At 42.1% G+C, this 18,687-nt stretch overlaps 1 protein-coding gene across 7 annotated transcripts in view; it reads left to right on the forward strand.

The window, feature by feature from the left end:
- mecom (MDS1 and EVI1 complex locus) overlaps positions 1 to 18,687 on the forward strand; it is a 649,231-nt gene that overhangs the window by 450,674 nt on the left and 179,870 nt on the right. The gene's annotated exons all lie outside the window — the stretch shown is intronic.

The raw sequence follows: 18,687 nt of genomic DNA on the forward strand, positions 1-18,687 counted from the left end.
GCATCGGATTTGACAAAATGCAAAAGCTTGTGTAAACACGTACATGGTTCCTTGCGGCTGTGCATGGCCATTGCTATACTTTGACAGTTCACATAAATCTGATGCCAACTGCGCTTCTCCTTGTCCCGGCCTTACCAACCAAATCTTGGCACCTTGCCTCTTACTTTCCCATTTCCTATAGCCTCTCTAGTTTGTTTTCCTACAAGGTGCAACATTTGCTCTTTGTGTGGACTTAAAGTTTTCAGAGTTGCTATCCCTCCTCCAGTTGCAATTCTTGGGCACTGGTTATGTGCTGCCTTTTCCTTTGTAATGAGAGAACACAACAGTTAAAGGAATGTAACCAGCACAGATACTTCTTATCACCCATATGTCTACATGCATACCATTCTTATCAGACTTGCAGGTGTAAATTCCCTTTATACACCCCTCCTTCAAGACTAGCAAAACCCATTGTGGCAAGCCACGGGAGTTCTCATGGTGGTTTGTATTTAACATGATGTATTATTGTTTCCAGAGGTTCCTTGTGAATAGTTTTCCTGTCACCCAGGTAATGAGATTGAGGGGGCAAGGAGGTGAGTCATGCCTCTTTCATTCCACAAGGATGTGCATGCGGAACAGTGCCCTCACTTACCTTGGTCAACTTTGTGAGGTTATTACACCTCTTCCTACACTGTTTGGCCATTTGTGTGGGGGTGGAGGTTACACTCACTGTCTCTGCCACCACCCTCTTATGCGGCTTCCCAGGAATCCCCAAAATACCTTCTCTTCTGGACCTTATTTCTGCTTAAAGGACATCCACCAAAAGTTTAGTCAACCTGGAAGCCCTTCTTGCCACTGAAATCCCCCTCCCCCCCACCACACACCTCTTGCATCCCAATGCTGCTTTTTTTATTATTTATTCATGGGATGTGGGCGTCACTGGCGAGGCCAGCATTTATTGCCCATCCCTAATTGCCCTTGAGAAGGTGGTGGTGAGCCACCTTCTTGAACCGCTGCAGTCCGTGTGGTGAAGGTTCTCCCACAGTGCTGTTAGGAAGGGAGTTCCAGGATTTTGACTCAGCGACGATGAAGGAACGGCGATATATTCCAAGTCGGGATGGTGTGTGACTTGGAGGGGAATGTGCAGGTGGTGTTGTTCCCATGTGCCTGCTGCTCTTGTCCTTCTAGGTGGTAGAGGTCGCGGGTTTGGGAGGTGCTGTCGAAGAAGCTTTGGCGAGTTGCTGCACTGCATCCTGTGGATGGTACACACTGCAGCCACAGTGCTCCGGTGGTGAAGGGAGTGAATGTTTAGGGAGGTGGATGGGGTGCCAATCAAGTGGGCTGCTTTGTCTTGGATGGTGTCATGCTTCTTGAGTGTTGTTGGAGCAGCACTCATCCAGGCAAGTGGAGAGTATTCCATCACACTCCTGACTTGTGCCTTGTAGATGGTGGAAAGGCTTTGGGGAGTCAGGAGGTGAGTCACTCGCCGCAGAATACCCAGCCTCTGACCTGCTCTTGTAGCCACAGTATTTATATGGCTGGTCCAGTTAAGTTTCTGGTCAATGGTGACCCCCAGGATGTTGATGGTGGGAGATTCGGCGATGGTAATGCCGTTGAATGTCAAGGGTAGGTGGTTAGACTCTCTCTTGTTGGAGATGGTCATTGCATGGCACTTGTCTGGCACGAATGTTACTTGCCACTTATCAGCCCAAGCCTGGATGTTGTCCAGGTCTTGCTGCATGAGGGCATGGACTGCTTCATTATCTGAGGGGTTGCGAATGGAACTGAACACTGTGCAATCATCAGCGAACATCCCCATTTCTGACCTTATGATGGAGGGAAGGTAATTGATGAAGCAGCTGAAGATGGTTGGGCCTAGCACACTGCCTTGAGGAACTCCTGCAGCAATGTCCTGGGGCTGAGATGATAGGCTCCTTCCTCACTCATTGCTGCATTGTTCGTGTTGCGGCAACTAAAGAATTACGGGCTTTGTGATATTAATGCTAATGTAAGAGGTGTGAGTGTATAATCTTTATATGTATACTGAAGTTATGCTTGCTACACGACAACCAGTGTGACCACAAGGCATAATGGGAAGCTTGACCAAAAAGGACTAAAGCATAGTATCAGCAATTTAACCATAGCAGTTGTCATAAACATGTTTTCATGAAACCTTGTAACAAGAACAATGGACTACGATAATGATAATGGGAGACCTCGGACACCAGATAAGGGGAATTGTAAACCATAGAAAGGCCTTAAGACAGTTGAGCGAACAGGGACAGTTGAGATAACAGGAACATCCGCTCCCGCGCACGTGCGAGACTCCATGATGACTATGGGCAAGGTATAGGCGGGACCTAGTTGCTCACGTGCGCAAGGCCAACAGACTGCTGCCTTTCAGTATCAACCGTACTGTGTATAAAGCCTGATGAAATTGTTTAATCGGAGAGACCCTTGGCTCGCTAAGGCTCTCCCCTGCATATGCTTGAATAAACTCTGCTTACGAAAGGCTATCCGGACTCAGCATGGGTGATTTGAATGGTGACTGAGTTCTGTTAAAAATAAAGTAAAAGGAACAACTGTTAAAGATGAATTACACTGCCTGTACAGCAATGTGCACAACATCCAAACTAAAATGGGGGAACTGGTGGCAATAATCCATAGTGAGGAACCAAATGTAGTAGGAATAACTGAAACATGGCTACATAAAGAACAGGACTGGCAACTAAATATTACAGGTTGTAACATAATCAAAAAGGATAGAGAAGGAAGAAGGGGGTGGAGTAGCTGTACTAATTAGAGAAAATATAATGGCAGTGGACAAAAGGGACATATCTAACAGAAGGATAGAAACAGAATCTGTATGGATTGAAATAAAAGATAAGGGATCAATCACGCTAATAGGGGTATACTACAGACCACCTAATGGTGGAAAGGAGGTGGAGGAAGAAATATGTAAGCAAATATGTGACATTAGTAAAGGACATAGAAAAATAATCATGGGAGACTTTAACTACCCCCAAATAAATTGGCAAGAAGAGGTAGGTAAAGAGGTACAGGGAATGAAGGTTTTACAATGTGTGCAGGACTCCTTTCCTCCCCAATATGTAAAAAGCCCAACAAAAGAGGAAGCACTGCTGAATCTAGTAATGGGAAATGAACCAGAACAGATAAGAAAAGTAAACATAGGAGAACATCTAGGTAACAGCAATCACAGCATAATAAGGTTTAACATAAAGACTGAGAAGGACACAAGTAAGACAAAGACCAAAGTAATAAATTGGAAAAAAGCTGATTTTAAGAGGATGAGAATGGAACTAGGAAAATAAACTGGAAACATTTACTGACAAACAAAGAAATAGAACAGCAGTAGGAAACATTTAAAACAGTGATCAATAGAGTCCAGGGGAAATATTTCCCACTGAAAAGCAAAAACAAACTAGCCAGTAATGACACATCATGGGTGAATAAAGAAATATGGGCAAAATTGAAACTAAAGGAAAAGGAATACACTAAGTACATAGACAACAAAGGAAAGGATGACAGAAGAGAATATGAAAAGGTTCGGAAAGAAGTCAAGAAAACAATCAGGAAGGCAAAGAGAAACTACAAAATTAAATTATCAAGGAATATAAAAAGAAACAGTAAAGAATTCTACAGACACATAAATGACAAAGGAAAAATCAGGGTAGGAATAGGGCCACTAAGGGATACACATGATAAATTCACAAGTAATGACAGTGAAATGGCAGAAATATTAAGTAATTACTTTGTCTCAGTATTTACTGGGGAGACCAACATGGTAGGCATGACATTAGAAGAAGAGATCAAAAAAGAAATATAGACATTTAAGATAAAAAGGGGGGAGATAATTGATAAACTAATCAAACTTGGAGAGGATTAAACGCCTGGTCCAGATGGATTGTATCCGCGCATATTAAAAGAAGTTAGGGAAGAGATAGCAAAGGCACTATTACGTGTGTGTGTATATATATATATATATATAAAACAATTCATTTGAAAAGGGAATAGTGCCAGAGGGCTGGCGGACAGTTAATGTTATTCCTATATTTAAAAAGGGAGATAAAACAAGTCCAGGGAACAATAGACCAGTTAGCTTAACATCGGTGGTAGGAAAGATAATGGAATCTTTACTCAAAGATGTAATAGAAAAGCATCTAGAAACTGAAAATATAATAAAGAATAGTCAACACAGATTTCAAAAGGGAAGGTCATACTTGACCAACCTTATTGAATTCTTTGAAGAAGTAACAGAAAGGATTGACAAGGGTAATGTAGTAGCTGTAATATATTTGGATTTTCTAAAGGCCTTCGATAAGGTACTGCATAGTAGACTCATTTTGGTAGAAAGAATAAGGCGGCCACATACTCCTTGGAAAATAAGAGTCTAAATGGGGTAGAGGAGAAGAGGGATCTGGGGGCACAGATACACAAATAACTAAAAGTAGTGATACAGGTTAATAAGGCCATCAAAAAGCAAATCAAGCACTGGGGTTCATTTCTAGAGGGGTAGAATTGAAAAGCAGAGAAATTATGTTAAACTTACATAGGACCTTGGTTGGACCACACTTGGAGTACTGTGAACAGTTCTGGTCTCCATATTATAAAAAGGATATAGAGGCACTGAAGAAGGTGCAAAAAAGATTTACTAGGATGGTACCAGAACTGAGAGATTATACCTATCAGGAAAGATTGAACAGGCTGAGGGAAGACCTGATAGAGGTCTTTAAGATTATGAAAGGGTTTGATAGAGTAGATGTAGAGAAGATATTTCCACTTGTGGGGGAAACCAGAACTAGGAGCCATAAATATAAGATAGTCACTAATAAATCCAATAGGGAACTCAGGAGAAATTTATTTACCGAGAGTGTGGATAAAATATGGAACTTGCTACCACAAAGAGTAGTTGAGGCAACTAGCATAGATGCATTTAAAGGGAAGCTAGATAAACACATGGGGAAGAAAGGAATAAAAGGATATGTTGGTGGGGTTAGATGAAGAATGGTGAGAGGAGCATAAACACCGGCATGGACCTGTTGGGCCAATTAGCCTGTCTCTGTGCTGTACATTCTATGTAATTCTATGTTCTGCTACTCCCTGCCACAAAAAATGTGTGCCCATTTAATCAGCTGCAGCATTTTGAACACTACAGCAACACTGATTTTCCCTTTTCCCTAGCAGCAGTGAACCAATAGGCAGTGGGTTTATTGCTATAAACCTGTCCTGCATAACGAATGAAATGTCAGTGGGTTAGCAGCGGGGGCCATGTGGGTGCCTGGGCAGAGGTCTCACCCTAGTGCTAACCTACCATTGGGAGGAAATTCCAGCCCACTATGTCACCATATTGCCCCAAATATCAATACATTATGTCGCCATACTACTTCAAATGGGGACAGAGGATAACCATTTGGCAGATGTGGGGGCTTAAACGTAATTGGTATCAGATGCCTATTAAGTTTGATCCAGCAATGCCTTCTGAGAGTGATCCAATAATTGATGACACTGTTGTTAGAGCATTTATCAGAAGACCATCGCTCTCTGTTTTTTACAAGAATTGTTATTGAACGTTGACTAAGTTTAGAATAGGAATAGAAGAATGCATTGGCATTTTGCAAGCTAACCAGAATCATGGTTTTTCTGGCTGACTCAGTAAAGCCAATGTTAAATCCTGACTGGAGTTCAGTTGCCCTGGGTGCAAGCTGACATTGGTTAATATGGAGCCCATATGTATCTGACCATGAAAATAGTTTAACTCAGTTACTTTTTTTAATTCCAATATAATTAATCTCGTCAAAATTAGATTATCTATTTAATCCAAGAGATTTAAGTAGTTGAAAACAGCTTTGCAAGGTTGAAATGTGATCCCAGGGTCAAACTCGTATCTTTAGATTTTCCATGAACAGTTACTATTAAGTTACACTGCAATGTGGTCAAAGGCTGACATAACACATCTACTTTTTTTATGATACCTAACATTTTATTATCTGGAAATGGTTCGGAATTTTAAAGTCTTTTTCGCAGCCAATATTCTGATGTGTAGTGCTGGAAGCAGATTGCTGTAGAAAGGATTGGCATTTATAGGGTTAAGAGCAGTTGTCGCTGGCCTGAAAGCTTATTACACCTTTCCCAGATAACCCTAAGCAGCATCTTAATGAATCCCATATCGCAGGATTTACAGGAAGGATTTGTTAAGATGTCAATGTGCCAGAGTCTCTGAAATGGACCAGCTGGCTCCTAATGGTGAACAGCTTGAAGTGGTCACTTCCATTTCCATCTTACCAGCTCAGCAGTCAACAGTAGTGTTGATTAAGCAGGCCAGAGTCCAAGGCCTGTGTAAAACATAACAAAGAAAGACTTCTACCAGGGAAAAAAAAACAAACGTCTGCTGTATGGTGCGTTGATGCCTTAAGTGAGCCCTTTTTCACTCTGCCCTGTCCCTACAAAGTGAAATTCTAACATGGCTATCACATCATGCGATTCAAGGGGAGGTTATTGAGAAGTCCCTTTGCCCACCGCCACTCATCCTTCATCAAAAGAATTTTTTAAAAATCTTAATATTAAGCAGTGCTTATGAGTGCAGTACTCTGCAATCACACCAAAGCAAGGAGTTCATTGATTTTGTTGGCCTCAGGGTAGCAGTCCAACCTCAAGAGAAATGGCCTTTAACTATATTTTGATTGAAATTTGTGTGTCTTTTCACTGATTGTTTTTCTTAAAATGTTAAATTTATTCTTTAAACAAAATTCGTCAAAATATCTAACGTCTCAGTAAAGCTATGGTGGGGGAGAGAGAGATGGCTTATTTCTGATTTTCCTCTGTCAGAAAAGTTAAAAATTAAAAGATAAATTTAAAAGGTAAATCCAGTTTAGGACAATTGGGCGAGCAGGAAGCTAAGAAAGCTCACTAAGTGCAGCTTGTTTTTTCTAAGCAGGGAATCCTAGTTAAGTCCAGGGATTTAGTCTGGGCCCATATTGGTTCCAGCAGAGCCTGGTAAAGTTAATTAAGGGTGAGTAATGGAGCATTTTCTCTCCAATGATATCTGTGACAGAACAAAGCTGTCTGAGGCTTGTGAAGCAAAATTTGAGCTGAATGAGTATTTATGTGATCAACTCTGAAGGGGCGGCTCACGACAGAGCAGGGATTCATCAATCAATCCCACTGCCGATGTAGCACTGGGAAATTGGTCTATCAGGAAGACTGTGCTCCCCTCCCCCATTTTTTTCCATTCAATCATCCCTCCGGCTGAAATGCTTCTCTTTAACTTTACCTCCAAACACCTTAAGGGTCAGCAAAAAAGTAGGATCAAGAGCTTGAAAGCCTATAACAGCACTTTGAGACACGATGCCTGCATAGGATGTTGCTCTTCATTGATAACCTCTTAAGTGTACACATAAACAAAGCATTAATACACTTGTCAGCAAATTAATATATTCTTAACGGGGGGGATTATATTGTAGGAGGCCTGGCTGTTTAAATCCATTGAAAAACAAATCGAAGCATGGAGTGATGAGATGTAGATTCATACTTAGGATTCCAACCCCGAGCACCCTGATCAAACGGAGAGCTCTCAATATCCATTTGAGTGGGAGAGGGGAGCCAGAGAAAAAAGGAAGGAAAATCATAAGGCATGTCAACCCACACCGCTCTCGTGCATCTTGTGGCGACCAGTTCGAGAATATCAGTGCCCGAGACATACAAATTAAATTTGGGCAAAGGGAGCACAGCAGGGTGGAGCCTTAACAAGAAGAAAGAAGATAATTTGCACAAAATGTAGTTCTTTAGAGGCAATTATATTTTAAATATTTTAGTCCTGGAGATTGTTTTACTGGACAAGATTTCTGAATTCTGAACTTTGCATCTATAAAGTACAGTAAATTCATGACTGCTATATTTAAGAAATTTTTATTTTTTTTTGCATTTTTTGTAGTTTTCCCTAATCTGCTGTGGGAGACTATGGAAAGAGTTTGAATGACAGGGCATTACTGGTGATCTACATTCTGCAATAAGCATGGCTTAATATATTATGAAGGCAAAGTTCATACACTTAAGAAGAATATACAGTGTAATGTATACAGTTTAACAGGACTACATAGAGTAAGTGCTGATGAAAGCTGTGATATACACAGACACAAATTATACACTTGGGTAAATACATCCAATATGTTTACCAAACCCTTTGTTCTACTTATGGTATAGTCTAGTCTGCAACCCTAAGACTAGGAAATTATGTTTGACATTTCCTCCATCCCTTATCAGATAGTTGCCACAAAGTTGGGATATTGCTTATAATATATCACTCAAAAAATTGCAGGTTTTTTTTCTCGATTGGTTGAGGATGTGCAGACCAAGATAAGAGTGGTTATGCGCCTTGAGATCACAGTGGGATAGAAATCTGATTTGAGGACCAGTCCTTGAGTTTCTCAGTAAGCTGTGCTCACACCTGGCTGTGCTCAGTCAGTGACAGGCCTGTTACTTTCCTGTATACATAGAAACCAACAGGACATTCTTTCTCTAGCAATTTTCATTTCTTCCCTTTTCTTTTTAGATTCGTCTTTCCCTATCCCATACCCATGCACCTTATCATGCTCCCAGACCTCTGCTAGTGTCATTGTCAACTGGTTGCTGGGTGGTGTTTGAGGGACTGACGGTAAAGTTGACTTGACTCTCCCCCTCGCGGAGAACGCATCCGAATTCCGTTCAGTGCCTCCCTGAATGGCCCCCAGCTAAAATCAGGAACTAATTACATGGGGAATCATGGTGGACAACCCCACTCCCACCACTGCGACTCCATTAATGATGTACTTTTGGCAAAAACAGTTCAACCCTCCACAAAACTGCTGGCCGAAGACCCTAACCACAAACCCTCTGCAACAAGTTATGTAGCCTTTCATGGGGCTGACTCGGTGGTATGTATTTAATCCTGACTTTAGTAGTACAATCCCAATGGATTTTTCTATTCTATTGATCAGCATTCGAAGCACTGGAAACATTGGGAGTAATTTTGACTTTGGACGACAGTGTAAAATGAGTGATATCGGATCAACGGGCCATTACATAGCTCTCCTAATTTCCTTTATGAAAATCACGAGAGATTTGTAATGGGTGGCTCGCCCGATGGTTTTACACTATCGCCCAAAGTCAAAATATTATTTCCTTGAAGAAAATGGATCCGATTTCATAAGAATGTTATGAATATGATTACATTATTCTCAGTAATTAACACCAAAAGTGCCATATTCAGAGATGTTTCTCCCAAAGTGCAAGTCAGGACTGTCACAAACCACTCGGTGATGAGACTTGCACCTTAAGAGGGTTAATGAGTACTTCTGAATTAAAAAAACATGAATCTCATGGAGCACAACTCGGCTTCACGGTGAGATCCACCATTTAACCGATAGAGTCTCCTCTATTTAACAGAGCACTCTACACGTTCTTATCCTTGATTTATTTTATTTCGTACTTACTGTCTCAACTCAAGATTTGTTATGAATAGTAAAGTTACACAAATGCCTCAGCTAGCCGAGTCGTTTATATGCATTTTTACTGAACGTATATTTCAGCGCCTAAGAGTATGGGCAGTAACAACAGCTAGGTCTTAACCTATGCATTAATAAATTGACTGTTTCCTGTCTGACTAGAAGAGGCAGAGGAGTCTTGTCAAACAATTCGAAATCTAATACACTCTGCTCTATCAGACTGTCCATTTTGTGTACACACTCTTGAGGCATGAAGTTTGAGAGGCTTCACTCTCTATAAACAATCTGATGTGAATGGTGAAATTACTTGCAGATTCACCCCTTTAAGAAAAGGCTAAGTCACGATGCGAGGATAAAGTTGAATGTTCAGGCTGAAGCTAAAGTGAGGATTTCTTACCATTAAAGAAAGTTTTAAGCAGGCACATTGCTTGGCTGTTTACTTATATACACAACAACTTGCACTTATATAGCGGCTTTAATGTAGTAAAACGTCCCAAGGCGCCTTAACAGGGTGAATGTGCTATGGAAGCTGTAGTTCCAGGCCTTAACACAAGTGTCATTCGCAAGAGATCAGAAAAACTGCGGAGTGGGGAGAAATTCAATTCGCCCCTGCCCGTTTTGCACCTGCAAAAGGAACGGCCAGCAATTAAAAATGGGGAGGCACCTTAACGACCCTTTGACACCCAAGGCCTGTCTGATGCAATATTCAGGCAGGCCAGTAAATGGGTGAGCAGCCTAAAACAGGCATAAAGCTCCTTAAATGTGCAAAATTCAGGTACAAATAGGTGGAGGGTGTGCTGTGCACATCCTGCCTAATTGAACAACGCATCAAGCAGCTTACCAGTGGGCCTTAAAGGGACAGCTGGAAGCCGTTCACAAACAGCCGAGGAAATTTTTAGTTTTTATTTCTGTGGGTGGTCAAGAGAAGTAGGAGTGCTCCTCCCAGGACCAGGGAAATACAACAGGGCGCCCGTTTGGCACCTGCAGCTTACTGGCAGCCTACAAATGAGGCCCAAACCCAAATTTTGTTCAGATCTCATGGCAGCACAAACCGGCCTCTCCGCCGACTTCACATCCATTTTGGATGGAAATTGAATTTCTCGCCCACTGTTAAACTGTGGTTTCCCTTCTCCTCCTCCACATTCTGCTTCCAACTCTCTCCTCTTATCTCTCATTCTCCTATCTTTTTTGACTCTCCCATTCCTTCTCCCCTGTTTCCTTCTCTCCCATTTCATCCTTTCCTCCCTTTGTTACTCTCCTTCATCCCTTTCAGTTGCCTTCTCCCTTCTCCTTCCGCTTCTTCTATTATTCACGTCCTCTCTGTTTTCCTCTCTTGCTTTCTCCTCTCTAATGCTGTTTCTTCTCTTGCTCACACTCTCTCTACCTCTCTCACTTGGTCTCTCTTTTCCCGACCCCCACCCCCACTTTCTACTTCACTTGATTTACAGCGTGTGATGGGTGTCAGAATCCTTGAATACACTTTATAGCAATGATTATCCTCCCAACTAAGTAGGGCATAGTGAATGTGTGTAGACCAGAAGGCTTTGAAAAGGAAGTGAGAGAGCCAGACCTAATTTGGAAATAGATTTAAAATAAGAAGTCAAGTTCTCTGAGGCATGTTTTTATTGCTTGTAACCGTACAGGAACAAGTTTTAAAATAAGATACTGGGAGAATCTAGAAACACTGGGTTGTTTGACAACTGCTGAGTGATGTTGTTTAATGTGAGTGAAATTTGGGCCCACAATTGCAGATCTAGGGCAGGAGGTGAATTAGCGGGAGTGAGGAAGCGGCACAGACTGGTTTCTCATCATAATGCTGCAGAGCAATGAAGCTGCCTGTTCAAATAAGTCCCTAATCAGCAGCACCTGCATCAAGAAGGCCCGCTGCCATCCTGCTGTGCAGACACTGCATGTGTTGACTGGATGTCGCTCAGTGTTGTAAGTAGATTGAACTATCTTGTTTTACATAGAGAGTAGTTCACACAATCACTTGCCTGTAGTCTTTTGTACTTTGCAACACAGTTTGTGAGCTATGTGCTTAGGTATCTGAACACAGGGAGATGATCATGCTTAAAGCATAAGAGTTTGTGTGAACTTTAAAGTCATCTGGTGCCCTGTGATATAGGCGACTGCATTGAGTTTTGAAATGGGAGGTTACAATATTGCAACTATTATGAAATCTGTTGTTGGTCAAGTTTGCTACTACAAACATTTTACATAAAATTCCAAACTAAAGTTTTATTTTAAAAAATCACCAAGTCTGTGCATCAGAAAGTAAAGGGCAGTGCAATTTTGTCCTCAAGGCTGTCGTGTTAAAGTTTCAATTCTTTTTAGTAAAAGGTCTTCCAGCCCAAGAAATGTTCCAATGCACAGAACTGCCATTTAACATTCAACTCTTTCCCGGTCAGTTATACCTGTGTGCAGCTGGTGGTTTGTGTATTGGAATGTTTGGATCATCTTGTTCTTTTTGAGACATGTTGAGGATAATTTGCCATCCCAGCAGGAGCATTTCCTTAAAACAAAACTGACAGGATTGACTGATGAACAGAGAGCAGAGGAAAGGATTCCTTATGTGTGAATTTTTTTGCACTCTTCAAGCTGATGCTAGTGCTGGGGAAAGGAACAGTTTTTACTTTGGGCACCAGATGTCACCATCAAGTATTCCCAGGACATAAATCTCCACATCAGGACATAAATAGTTTAGATCCATATAGAATGAAGCTCCTGCTGCTCTATCCAACCAATGTGCCTCGGCCCCAATCTCGGAAGAACACCTTTTACTGCACCAGTGTTATTTTTTCTTTTTCCTCTTGGATTGCAATTGTCAACAAAATTAGGCAAAGTAAGAAAAAGCTTGCATTTACTTAGCATCTTTCAAATCCTCAGGGCATCCCAAAATAATTTACAGCCAAGAATTACTTTTGAAGTGGTGTCACTGTTGTTTTGTAGGCAAACGCAGCAGCAAGTTTGCACACAGCAAGGTTCCACAAATAGCAAAGAGGCAGATGATCAGTTAATCTATCTTTTCCTGTGATGTTGTTTAAGGGATACATGTTAGCCAGCACACCAGAGAACTCCCCTGCTCTTCTTTGAATGGTGCCATGGGATCTTTTATATCCGCCAGACAGGGCCTCTGTTTAACGTCTCATCCAAAAAATGCCACTTCTGACAATGCAACGGTACCTCAGCGCTGCACTGAAGTGTCAGCCTAAATTATATGCTCTTGTCTCTGGAGTGGAGCTTGAATCCACAACCTTCTGACTCAGAGGCAAGAGTGTTAATACTGTGTGTTGTGCTATCATGGAATTGTAAAGCACGGAAGGAGGCCATTTGGCCCATTGTGCCTGTGCCGCCTATGAAAGAGGAGTCCAGTTAGTCCCACTCTTCTGCTCTTTCCCTATGGCCCTGTAAATTTTTCCTTTCCAAGTATATATCCAATTCCCTTTAGAAAATTGCTATTGAATCTGCTTCCACCAGGCAGTGCATTCCAGATCATAGCAACTTGCTGCATAAAATAATTTCTCCTCATCTCCCCTCTGGTTCTTATGCTAATTAACTTACATTTACCATGTCCACAAGAAACTTAATTGAAGCTATCCAATTTCATTTACTTAGGATCCTTACAGCCAGGATACATTTATCCCATCAATTTAGGCTGGATTTGAACCCAGGTACCAAAGCTAAAAGGCTTCCTAAGCCCCAAGAAGGTTTTAAAAGACAAATAAGCCAGGATAATTTGGTTCATATGATCACAGGTTACGAGTTCATTTATTTTATGTGATCAATTCGTGCTTGTGTAAAACATATCTCTAGTTTGATCAACTATTGGGTGGTTGCCCTCAATTAAATAATTTTCGATGTAAAAAGTTAAATTTAAATCCAAGCGTCTGCCTCACATTCTATAGTAAAATGTAGCTCTTATACGAGGTTTTACTCATGTACTCTGCATTGGAGTTTGAACCTATTAACAATGTAACAGTGATGGTGAGAAGATATTAAATAAGCTTTTTATCCTGTTCTGTAACCATGCAATGATGTAAAGTTACATCACAATAATTTCAGTTATTTCATAAAAAATGTCATTTAATGCTTGCTATGTGATATGCTCTCACAAAACAGTAACAAAAAGCTTACCTAAAAGCTTCTCTGGGATGACAATACTCTTTTGAAGCACAGAGACTAGTTGCACTGTAGCAGCAACAGCAAAAGTTCTATGTACAAAATGGCTGCTTTGGTCAGTGTGATGGAACTAGAGTTTCAAAGGGTAATCATACCGGGTAACGTCCACTGATCTCCCAAATTCGATTCTTTTAAAATTATTGTGACAATTATTAAATATGCCTGTATATATCACACAAACATTGACTGCCTTGAGGGCTGGTGCAATAAAATATCTTACTCTGAGCCAGTAGAAAGCCCAAAGTGGCAGCAAGGAGTTGCTACCTTTCCAATTTTGGACTGGATAGTACCGTCTTGAATGACCTGTCTGGAAATCTCTAAAATGTAAGCTGAAGTGGGCAAAAATTTGGCAGACGGAGTATAATGTGGGAAAATGTGAACTTGTTCATTTTGGCAGGAGGAATAGAAAAGCAGTATATTATTTAAATGGAGCGAGATTGCAGAACTCTGAGGTACAGAGGGATCTGGGTGTCCTAGTACATGAATCACAACAAGTTAGTATGCAGGTACGGCAAGTGATAAGGAAAGCAAATGGGATGTTGTCATTTATTGCAAGGGGAATGGAGTATAAAAGTAGAGATGTTTTGCTACAGTTGGATTTTCGCACCCCCAAGCAGGTGCGTTTGTGGCGGGGGGCTCCGAAATTCGGTGATTCCCTGGGCAGGTCCGGAGCCCGGCTCCAACCCGCCCACTTCCAGGTTCCCCAGTGACGCACTTACATGCGCGCGCAGCCCCCGCATGTAAGCGCAATTAAAGCCGGCGGGATGCCACTTAAAGTAATTGGGGGAAACACTCCCAGTTGAAATGGACGTGTTGCAGCCATCAGCCTGTGGCAGCTGCAAAGGTCCATTTGACAGGTGCGGGGGGGGGAGACCCTCACTCATTGCAGGAGGCCACTCTGTCACTTTGGACAAAGTTTGACCTCCATCATCCTCCTCCTAACAATAAAATTCACAAACTTGCACACTTACCCCGGGGTCCATACACATGTACCTACCTTGCGGACCCCCTCAAACGTGCATCTTCTGGATGGGGGCTGCCGTAGCTGCAGTCATGACCTCCTCGGAGGTCAAACAGCATCACCAGCCTCGCCAGCCACGCCGTCCACCTCTGACACGTGGAGCTCCACAACACAGTGCTGTGACACAGCCACCTGCACAGCAGGAGGGAGGGCAACTGCAGAGAGCGATGCGTCGCAGAAGGCATTACCCTCGCCACAGGGTCCACAGACCGAGGCTCAGCTTCCTGGACCTCTCTGAGCAGCAGTGCACATGGAGGCTCAGAGTCACTTGACATGTAGTCGTGGACATCTGCAGCCTCCTTCATGCCGAACTGCTCCCGGCTGGCCCAAGCACCATCTTTTACCTGTCGCTGTCAAAGTCACCACTGCCCTCAAAAACTTCTCCTTCGCATCCTTCCAAGGTGCCACCGGGGACATCGCCGACATCTCTCAGTCGTCTGCACAAAAGAGCCCTGCAAATACACCTACACCCACTCTGCAGTGACACAATGGGTGGCATCAGTTGTGGGTCTTCATAGTGATCCTCAGGAAAGGGCATTATTGCACAAACCAGACAAGATTCGCAAAGACATGACAGTAGTGGTGACAATATAATATGTAATGTGGGTTGATCAGAAATTAAATATAAATAAAAATCATGACAAACCCTCAAACACCCTTGTGCATCCCCTTCATGCTCACGACACGTTTGCCTTACGCTTCCTACTGCACATATGTGATACATGCCCTGTGGCTGCAGCACAGGTAGTGGCAGGTTGAGTGAGGCTGACCGTGAAAGAGATGCATGAGAGGGTGAGTATGAGATAGAGCCATGAGATTGTATGAGGATTGGGTTGAGTGGTAGTGGTGGGATGAGTACTGGCGAGGTGAGTAAGTGCAGGTAAGATGAGGATGAGCTTTGAGTGGGTGTGAGGAGTGATGTGATAGAGTGGTGTTGGCAGTGCAGAAGGAGATGTGGGGTGGGGGCGATGATGTGGCAGACGGAGTGTAGGGGAATGAGTAAGTGTACTCACTTTGGCTGACCTACTTAGGTCATTGAAGCGCCTCCTGCACTGTATGCAGGTGGGCGATATGTTGGTGGTGCAGGTGACCTCCTCTGCCACCTCGAGCCTGGCCTTCTTGGTGGCAGAGGCAGGCCACTTCCTCCTGCCCGCCGGGGAGAAAATCTCTGACCTCCCACTCCTCCTCACCCCATCCAATAAGACCTGGAGTGAGGCATCATTACACCTGGGAGCAGCCTTCCCCCTGGGCTGCTCCACGCTGTAATTTTGCCTATTTTCTGCAGCATCAGTCAGTGGAGGACTGCCCCTTTTTAAATAGGGCTCCTCCAGCAGACAGCCTATGATGCACCTGCGCAGTCCGCCCGCTGCGCAGCTTTCCAGCGCAAAACCCGGAAGCAAAGGTAAGTGCCTTCAATCAAGCTGCGATTGCGTTACCCACGCGCCCAGTCGACCCCCTGCTGCCAACCTGCCGCCCTCCTAATATCGGGCCCTACATCTAGAATACTGTGTATAGTTTTGATCTCCTTATTTAAGAAAGGACATAATTGCTTTGGAGGCGGATCAGAGAAGATTCACTCGACTGATTCCTGGGAGTAGGGGGTTATCTTATGAGGAAAGGTTGGACAAGTTGGGTCTGTATACACTGGAATTTAGGAAGAATAAAAGGTGATCTTATTGAAACATATAAGATCCTGAGGGGACTAGAAGGGGTAGATGCTGAGTGGATGTTTCCCCTTGAGGGAGAGACTAGAATTAAGGGCCACAGCTTAAAAGTAAGGGATCTCCCATTTAAGACGGAGATGTGGAGAATTTTTTTCTTTCAGAGGATCATGAATCTGTGGAACTCCCTTCTCCAAAGAGCGGTGGAGGCAGGGTATTGAATATTTTTAAGGCTGAGTTAGATAGATTCCTGATTAATAAGGGAGTCCAAGGTTATAGTAGGTAGACGGGAAAGTAGGGTTGAGGTCACAATCAGATCAGCCATGAGCTTATCAAATGGCAAAGCAGGCTCGAGGGGTCGAATGGCCTACTTCTGCTCTTAATTCATATGTTCGTAACACCAAAAGGCTGATGTTTAAAATGCCTTTAATTTGTTCTCGTACGAGGTGGAGACAATAGTTATTAATGTTTTTAATACATTTTTATTATCATCAGAAAATATCAGAACTCAAGCTACAATCGCACCCTTTCCCTGCCCTTACCTGCCTCCATTTAGTTTGCACTTTGCAAAATCTAGCATGTTTGTCTATCCATGTGCCAAAGCTTTGATTTTTCTTTTAACATTAAATTCTGTTTGCTGTAAGTAATATGATGCAACTTATATTCACTGTGTTCAGACACAGTTATACCAAACAATTGGTATTGAACTAATATCTGCTCGGTTTAATTGTGTGTGTGTGTGATACTGTGTGTAATAGAAATAGGAATGATAAAAGGAGGTGGTGGGACAGAGACCTCGGATTGGAATAGTGTCAGCTGCTCTTTGTTAGTTTTATTACATTAGTTTTAAGCAGAAACTTTCCAGTATATCAATAGTGAAGGCTATCCCTTTCAGAGGTTAATGAGGACTGTAAAAGTGAAATAGTCTTGATTGTGACACATGAGAATATGGACATTTTATTATGATATCACTCTTGAGGACAGTAATCTTCTGCTCTATTACCTTTTGCAACTTTCTGGAGTCTATAGCTCTCCCAGTGAGACAGTAGGCAGTAATAAGACTATTATGTCATATGGACAATATTACATTGGGGATTGTAGCCTTGGTGTCATATATCATCATTAAACTACAAACTCCTTTTCCTGAGATGTCAGATCGAATTATCAAAGTAGGCATTAATGAGGAAGAAGCCCTGAGTTGATCGATCACGTGCTTGGACACAGAAAGGATCAGATCCACACAATTGCTTAAACAGGATTTCTTTCTCTCTCCCTTCCCAGCTCAGGGAAACAGGGTAATTGTGGTAGCCTTCTCCCAAACTGCTGCTCCAACTAAGATTAGCTAATCCAGCACAGACAAGAGATTAAACCCGAGACATTTATGGGCTGTAAAACTCAGTACTGTCCCATGCTGTGCATTTACCCTCTGAATCACTGGAATCGTTTCTAAATAAGATCTGTGAAGTTACTTTCTGTATCTGTGATTCTCCTGACTCGGGAACAGCAGCTCTGCTGCAGAACGGTAAACAGTCCTGAGACAGAATTTGATAGGAAAATAGGAATGCACAGGATTGGGAAAGACCATTTTGATCCACTTGGCCAGTCTCAGTGTCTGGGAGCTATCATATCTCACAATGTCTTTCAGACCCCTCAGCCAAATGTTTCGCCTGGTACTTATCCAACTCTCATTAATTAAACCATATAAATATCCGTGATTTACATCAGCTCTCAGCAACCCAGAAGGTCTAACTAGTATTTGAATTTCAACTCTTATATGGTGGTACACTTCTGTTTTCCTTGTGATTTGACACAGAATTGTTAGGAGGTTTGTAATAGCTGAATTATGAAAATGTTACAAACTTTTGGATATGCTAATGTTTGGAATAGTTTAATGAAGAACTCTGTGTTCTAACATACCAACAATGTCATATTGAACTATCCCAATATTTACAATGGAGTTGTTGAGAATAGTTGAACATGAATTTGGTTGGAAAATCAGGTCAGTAATATTTAGTACAATGTAATATGGAATTGTTTGATATGGGAATATTTAGGGTATTTGATAGGGAACTGGTTAACATAGGTTGATGAAATATCTAAATTAGTTTGGAGTAGTTTAATAGAGAACTGTTAGTGAGTATAGATCATTATAATGAGGATTTGTGTGCAGTAGCTTATAGGAATTGTTTGTAGTAATTTAATCTGGAATTGTTTGATAAGTTAGATGTAATTAGATATGAAACTTCTATTAAGTTTAGAGTACATTAATAGAAAATTATTATATGCAATATTTTGATGTGGAATAGGTTCATATGGAATTATATTGAATAGTTGGAAACTATTTCAA

This window comes from Heptranchias perlo, chromosome 13 (assembly GCF_035084215.1).
Source record: "Heptranchias perlo isolate sHepPer1 chromosome 13, sHepPer1.hap1, whole genome shotgun sequence".
NCBI lineage: Eukaryota > Metazoa > Chordata > Chondrichthyes > Hexanchiformes > Hexanchidae > Heptranchias > Heptranchias perlo.